At 42.6% G+C, this 8185-nt stretch overlaps 1 pseudogene; it reads right to left on the reverse strand.

Annotated features, from left to right (window-relative positions):
- Nucleotides 1-5324: 5324 nt before the first annotated feature.
- Nucleotides 5325-7977, reverse strand: LOC126195540 (uncharacterized; annotated as a pseudogene).
- Nucleotides 7978-8185: the final 208 nt, after the last annotated feature.

An 8185-nucleotide genomic window follows, 5' to 3' on the forward strand; every position in this document is an offset into this window, starting at 1 on the left:
AGCAAAACTGCTGTTTACATTGTAATGAACTAAAAAGTAGATATGTTTAGTCATAATACAGTTGAGGGTTTGTTAATTGTTTTCTAGCAAACAGACCAGTAGTGTTTTGTTAGAAGAAAAGAAAAGATGTCAATGTAGGGCCAACTGCTGCTTAAATTGCTGCTGCAGATGTAGAGCAATGTACCAGAGCCATACGCTGAACAACATGGTCTTCCCTCTCGGTAGTGCTTTGTTGCCGCCTAGAGCCCGGTCTTTTGCGAGTGTCTAGTCTCGTGACCACCGCTGCCTGTAAGGTGCGTCCACACTACTCGTGCTCGCCAGACTTGTGCTCGTCATACTCGTCTGCCGGGAGACTTGTCAGACTTGTCTGTCTGTGCTGCTTCTATCTTCGTCCATCTACATCTACATCTACATCTATACTCCGCGAGCCACCTTACGGTGTGTGGCGGAGGGTACTTATTGTACCACTATCTGATCCCCCCTTCCCTGTTCCATTCACGAATTGTGCGTGGGAAGAACGACTGCTTGTAAGTCTCCGTATTTGCTCTAATTTCTCGGATCTTTTCGTTGTGATCATTACGCGAGATATATGTGGGCGGTAGTAATATGTTGCCCATCTCTTCCCGGAATGTGCTCTCTCGTAATTTCGATAATAAACCTCTCCGTATTGCGTAACGCCTTTCTTGAAGTGTCCGCCACTGGAGCTTGTTCAGCATCTCCGTAACGCTCTCGCGCTGACTAAATGTCCCCATGACGAATCGCGCTGCTTTTCGCTGGATCATGTCTATCTCTTCTATTAATCCAACCTGGTAAGGGTCCCATACTGATGAGCAATACTCAAGAATCGGACGAACAAGCGTTTTGTAAGCTACTTCTTTCGTCGATGAGTCACATTTTCTTAGAATTCTTCCTATGAATCTCAACCTGGCGCCTGCTTTTCCCACTATTTGTTTTATGTGATCATTCCACTTCAGATCGCTCCGGATAGTAACTCCTAAGTATTTTACGGTCGTTACCGCTTCCAATGATTTACCACCTATGGCATAATCGTACTGGAATGGATTTCTGCCCCTATGTATGCGCATTATATTACATTTATCTACGTTTAGGGAAAGCTGCCAGCTGTCGCACCATTCATTAATCCTCTGCAGGTCTTCCTGGAGTACGTACGAGTCTTCTGATGTTGCTACTTTCTTGTAGACAACCGTGTCATCTGCAAATAGCCTCACGGAGCTACCGATGTTGTCAACTAAGTCATTTATGTATATTGTAAACAATAAAGGTCCTATCACGCTTCCTTGCGGTACTCCCGAAATTACCTCTACATCTGCAGATTTTGAACCGTTAAGAATGACATGTTGTGTTCTTTCTTCTAGGAAATCCTGAATCCAATCACAAACCTGGTCCGATATTCCGTAAGCTCGTATTTTTTTCACTAAACGTAAGTGCGGAACTGTATCAAATGCCTTCCTGAAGTCCAGGAATACGGCATCAATCTGCTCGCCAGTGTCTACGGCACTGTGAATTTCTTGGACAAATAGGGCGAGCTGGGTTTCACATGATCTCTGTTTGCGGAATCCATGTTGGTTATGATGAAGGAGATTTGTATTATCTAAGAACGTCATAATACGAGAACACAAAACATGTTCCATTATTCTACAACAGATTGACGTAAGTGAAATAGGCCTATAATTATTCGCATCTGATTTATGACCCTTCTTGAAAATGGGAACGACCTGTGCTCTCTTCCAGTCGCTAGGTACTTTACGTTCTTCCAGAGATCTACGATAAATTGCTGATAGAAAGGGGGCAAGTTCTTTAGCATAATCACTGTAGAATCTTAAGGGTATCTCGTCTGGTCCGGATGCTTTTCCGCTACTAAGTGATAGCAGTTGTTTTTCAATTCCGATATCGTTTATTTCAATATTTTCCATTTTGGCGTCCGTGCGACGGCTGAAGTCAGGGACCGTGTTACGATTTTCCGCAGTGAAACAGTTTCGGAACACTGAATTCAGTATTTCTGCCTTTCTTCGGTCGTCCTCTGTTTCGGTGCCATCGTGGTCAACGAGTGACTGAATAGGGGATTTAGATCCGCTTACCGATTTTACATATGACCAAAACTTTTTAGGGTTCTTGTTTAGATTGTTTGCCAATGTTTTATGTTCGAATTCGTTGAATGCTTCTCTCATTGCTCTCTTTACGCTCTTTTTCGCTTCGTTCAGCTTTTCCTTATCAGCTATGATTCGACTACTCTTAAACCTATGGTGAAGCTTTCTTTGTTTCCGTAGTACCTTTCGTACATGATTGTTATACCACGGTGGATCTTTCCCCTCGCTTTGGACCTTAGTCGGTACGAACTTATCTAAGGCGTACTGGACGATGTTTCTGAATTTTTTCCATTTTTGTTCCACATCCTCTTCCTCAGAAATGAACGTTTGATGGTGGTCACTCAGATATTCTGCGATTTGTGCCCTATCACTCTTGTTAAGCAAATAGATTTTCCTTCCTTTCTTGGCATTTCTTATTACACTTGTAGTCATTGATGCAACCACTGACTTATGATCACTGATACCCTCTTCTACATTCACGGAGTCGAAAAGTTCCGGTCTATTTGTTGCTATGAGGTCTAAAACGTTAGCTTCACGAGTTGGTTCTCTAACTATCTGCTCGAAGTAATTCTCGGACAAGGCAGTCAGGATAATGTCACAAGAGTCTCTGTCCCTGGCTCCAGTTCTGATTGTGTGACTATCCCATTCTATACCTGGTAGATTGAAGTCTCCCCCTATTACAATAGTATGATCACGAAACTTCTTCACGACGTTCTGCAGGTTCTCTCTGAGGCGCTCAACTACTACGGTTGCTGATGCAGGTGGCCTATAGAAGCATCCGACTATCATATCTGACCCACCTTTGATACTTAACTTAACCCAGATTATTTCACATTCGCATTCGCTAATAACTTCACTGGATATTATTGAATTCTTTACTGCTATAAATACTCCTCCACCATTGGCGTTTATCCTATCCTTGCGGTATATATTCCATTCTGTGTCTAGGATTTCGTTACTGTTCACTTCCGGTTTTAACCAACTTTCCGTTCCTAATACTATATGCGCACTATTTCCTTCAATAAGAGATACTAATTCAGGAACCTTGCCCTGGATACTCCTGCAGTTTACCAATATTACGTTAACTTTTCCTGTTTTTGGTCTCTGAGGACGGACGTTCTTTATCAACGATGATAATGTTCTCTCTGGTAAGCCGTCAGGTATTTTATCGTTTCGCCCAAGGGGGGGTCCCTCTAACCTAAAAAACCCCCGTGTGCACGCCACACGTACTCTGCTACCCTAGTAGCTGCTTCCGGTGTGTAGTGCACGCCTGACCTGTCTAGGGGGGCCCTACAGTTCTCCACCCAATAACGGAGGTCGATGAATTTGCAACCATTATAGTCGCAGAGTCGTCTGAGCCTCTGGTTTAGACCCTCCACACGGCTCCAAACCAGAGGACCGCGATCGACTCTGGGCACTATGCTGCAGATATTAAGCTCAGCTTGCACTCCGCGTGCGATGCTGGTTGTCTTCACCAAATCAGCCAGCCGCCGGAAGGAACCAAGGATGGCCTCAGAACCCAAGCGGCAGGCGTCATTCGTTCCGACATGTGCTACTATCTGCAGCCGGTCACACCCAGTGCGTTCAATAGCTGCCGGAAGGGCCTCCTCCACATTACGGACGAGACCCCCCGGCAAGCACACCGAGTGCACACTGGCATTCTTCCCCGACCTACCCGCTATTTTCCTGAGGGGCTCCATAACCCGCCTAACGTTGGGGCTCCCTATAACTAATAGGCCCGCCCTCTGTGACTGTCGGGACCTTGCCGGAGAATCGGCCACTGGCCCAACAGGCGAGGCATCCTGTGGTGGCTCGGAAACGATGTCATCACCACTAGGAAGCACCCCGTACCTGTTGGAAAGGGGTAAGGCAGCCGCCACGCGGCCAGATCCCACCTTCGCCTTTCGGCCAGGCACGCGCGAGCCCACCACTGTCCGCCATTCACCCTGGAGTGATGGCTGACCGGTAAGATGCTCACTGCCGGAAGACGCAGCGACATGAGGGGTTCCATGTGATTCCAAGGCCACCGAAGTAGGCATAGGTCTCACCACAGTTGCCCCAACGCCACTACGAGCCGACGCCTGCGCCTCGAGCTCGATGAGCCTAACAGACAAAGCCTCCACCTGTCCCCGAAGAGTGGCCAATTCTCCTTGCGTCCGCTCACAACAACCACAGTCCCTACACATGACTATGTTTACCCTACTCTATACGGTGACAAATTCCCAAGATAATCTTCTGATGAGCTACTCTGATAATCAAGAAACACTCACTGAAATACGAGACGCGAAAACTACGCTAGGTTTTCCCAGAAAAACTATTTAAAAGCTAAGCGCAGCAAATAAGTACAAAAACACTGTTATTGAAATAAAAGGTTCTACCTAGTAAGCACTCGAACACGCAAGAAATTACAAAAATAAACTAGTAATTACACAGATAACTGAAAATAAGTCGCTGCTGTTTGTAAAATATGTAAGAAGCAAACGGTGTACTCGCCTTAGTAGTAGCAGGAGCTAGCGATGCGCTCTCGCTGACGGTCTAACTGACACTGAGCTGCTCTAACCTGCTTGCCAGGCTTTGGCTCGTGAGGATCCGCACCGTACTCACAGTCTTGACCAGTGCCAGTTTCCTAATTTAAAAATGGACGAAGTGGTTATAGCAGGTGCCAGCTTCCTTGTGATACGCCTTTTAGCTGGGGAAGAGGATAGAAGAAGACGCTACAAAGTCCCAAGAAAACGCAGGTGGTGGATGACCACAGTTTTCAGAAGCAGAAAAAGATATAGTGGGAGTGATTTGATGGATGACTTGGATGTTGAAAACATGCGTTTCAAGACATTTTACCGTATGTCCGCATCAGATTTTGAATATCTGATAAATTTGGTAGGACCGAAAATATCCAAAGGCTGACAGCAAATTTCGGAAAGCTATACCAGTTGCTGAGAGGTTGGCACTTACGCTCAGATACCTAGCAACTGGCGATTCCTACACCAGTCTCCGTTTTTTATTTAAAGTCTCCAAGCAAGTGATAGCAAACATTGTTCCTGAAGTATGTGCAGCTCTTACGGCGGTTTGAAGGAGTTTTTAAAGGTAAGTTGACAAATTATACAAATTTTGTTATTAATGCACTTTTATTCATCAGGTAATAAGCAAAAGAAATGAAAAACATGTAGATTTAAAGAATGAGAAACAATTACACGCAAAGATTATTACTTTTAATTATTATAAATCAAGCAGATCCAGAAAATGTGGAGAGCCTTTTTCGGTGTTGTCAGAAGTAGAAATAGATGTCTGTTGGAAGCTGCTTTGCATCTGCTCATGGGTATGAACTAGTTGAGTTGAAGGAATCGGTAAATGCGACGAGCAACTGTAGTCGCTGTTGGCTGAACTTGGTCTACAATGTTCGAGACAGCCGCTTTCTGCTCTGAAAATCGTGTCGGAAAATTCTTATTTAACAAAATCACGTGTTCTGTTGTCCATGGGCCGTAGAACGTTCGCTATGTACTCTCCATAGGCGTCAAACTCGTCTCTAGTTTTAGATAAAGCAGTTTGTAATGCATTATATGCCTCTCCTATACGAGGATTTTCGGCTCTTTTCCTCTGATTTTTTTGTAGGTGAAGCAAATACCTTCGTGTGTTTGTTTGGTGCGGGTGGTAGTTTGTTGCCTTGCGTTGTTTGATGATCGACACCTTGAATACTAATTTCTTCGCAAGTGCTCGCTGTACCTTCGTTTGTATCCATGCCCGCAACCCTCTGATCTTCCAAATCGTCCTTAAATTCCTCCTAAAACAAAGCGACTACACAATATTGATATAAACAACAGCAAAGCAAGTAAAATAAAAAATAAAAGAATGGATGTAGGAATAGGGAGATACACGATAAAAATCGTAAAAAATTGGGAACATTGTCAAGTTGAAAAGTGAAATTCAGAATATTTGTTATAATGATTAGTACCTATTATTACGCAAAATTACTGATTTTAATTATTATTAATGTTCATAATTATTAGAATGTCAATTATTGTCTATGCATTTAATAATTATTTATGTTATTGGGAGTTATTAGTTTCTATTTACTTTTTTGCAGATGCCACAGACACAACAAGAGTGGTTACATGTAGCAGAGGAATATGAGAGAAAATGGAACTTTCCTCATTGTCTCGGTGCAATGGATGGCAAACATTGCGCAATCCAAAGCCCACTTAATTCTGGAAGCGATTTCTTCTATTATAAGACATTTTTCAGTGTTGTTCTTTTTGGTCTAGTGGATGCTTACTATTGTTTTCTGTATGCTGATGTCGGATGCTAAGGTCGAATTTCAGACGGTGGTGTTTTTCGAAATACATCTTTTTTTTTTAGGAATATGAGTAATGGTACCATCGTTTTCCCAGACGATCTTACCTTCCCAGGTAGCCAGAAAAAAGTACCCTATGTTATTGTCGCAGACGACGCGTTTCCCCTCAACAATCTTATCATGAAGCCGTATAGTGGACAACAACCACTGAGGTCAATGAAAAGAATTTTTAACTACAGACTTTCAAGACAAAGCGGATTGTGGAAAAACCGTCCGGAATACTTTCTTCCGTATTCCGGATACTAAGAAAGCCTATGTTACTACAGCCTGAGAAAGCCCAAAGTGTTATTATGACTTGTATATACCTCCATAATTTCTTGCGAAAAAGTTCTGCTTCCAGACAAATTTATACCCCTGTAGGAACAGTGAATAATGAGGACAACGGGCATTTAAAGCCAGGAACTTGGAGAAATGAGATCACTCCTGCTACAACGTTTACACGATTAGTGAACATTCCACGACGTTCAACGCAGACTGCCCAAGCCATTAGAGATGAATTCCCTGCTTATTTCATTTCCGAAGAGGGAAGATTGCCATGGCAAGATGATTACCAATAACTTATTAAAGAATTTTCAGCTACTAGCTACGTACATACTAGTGACTGCCTGACTGCACACATTTGAACTGCCTATATATGTGAAGTTTTACCTATATTAATTCCTATTTTATTATTTTTATTTCCTCAAATAACATAATATACAAATAAAATACATATAAATGTACATGTGTTTCAATATACTGTGTTAGAAAAATAAATGTTATTCATTATTATTTATTTATTACTAGCTGAGTACCCAGCGACGCCCCAGTATGTATTCCAATCCTGTTACTACATTTCCTCCTTTCCCCTCCGTGACGTTCAGAACTCATTTTGCCATAAACTTTATAATTTTTTTTAATTTTTAAATTTTAAAACTATAAGCAATTACTAGGTATATTCCTAATAGAAATGGCAGTAAGCTAAAATAAATATGAAAAAATATCTTAAGAAATGATGTGATTAATGGTATATAAGGGAATAACACCAAAACATTTAAAATTAACAAATGAGCAGGGACCAAAATGTAAGCTGAGAAAGATAAAGAGTTAGGTGGCCGTGGAGACAGAACCAGAAAGGGACTGAACCCCTTTAAGTTTGTTAATAGTTTGTTTATACATTTCCAAAAATAAATATATTTTACTTACATCTGTGTTGATTGTCTTCCGGGGCTGATATTTGCAGTGCAGAAATTCAAATGCTTTGAAACCGAACCAGTTTGGAGCGTTCACTTCCTCAACCCCAGCGCCAGACTTCCCAGGCTCAGTCTTCTTCTGGTGGACTTCCTTGTAAGTGGCTAATAAGCTGGCCTTTTTTTTTTTTTTTAATTCGGCCACATCCACGCCGAGTTCTGTCGCGATGGAATTCCATGCTTCTTTATTTAAAAATTTTATTTTATATCAGGAGTTTGTTGCATCCCGCAGCACGGGGTATTGTTCATAAGTATTTATGAATTTAATGACAAAACCGTCGGTCCACTCCATTTCAAAAGAAAAACCGATGTCCGCAACACAGAAAAAGAATATTACCAAGACCAAACTGTACGAGTGCAGAGAGCCAACTGGTAAGAGCTTTGTTGCCGTCCACATCTCGCGGGCTCACCGCGCATCCCTTTGATGTGCCGACAACAGCCGGGGCCAGACAAGCCATAAGCTCGGGCAGCTCGCAAGCCTGTTTCGCGACGAGCCCTCG

The sequence above is a fragment of the Schistocerca nitens genome, chromosome 7, assembly GCF_023898315.1.
Source record: "Schistocerca nitens isolate TAMUIC-IGC-003100 chromosome 7, iqSchNite1.1, whole genome shotgun sequence".
Classification (NCBI taxonomy): domain Eukaryota; kingdom Metazoa; phylum Arthropoda; class Insecta; order Orthoptera; family Acrididae; genus Schistocerca; species Schistocerca nitens.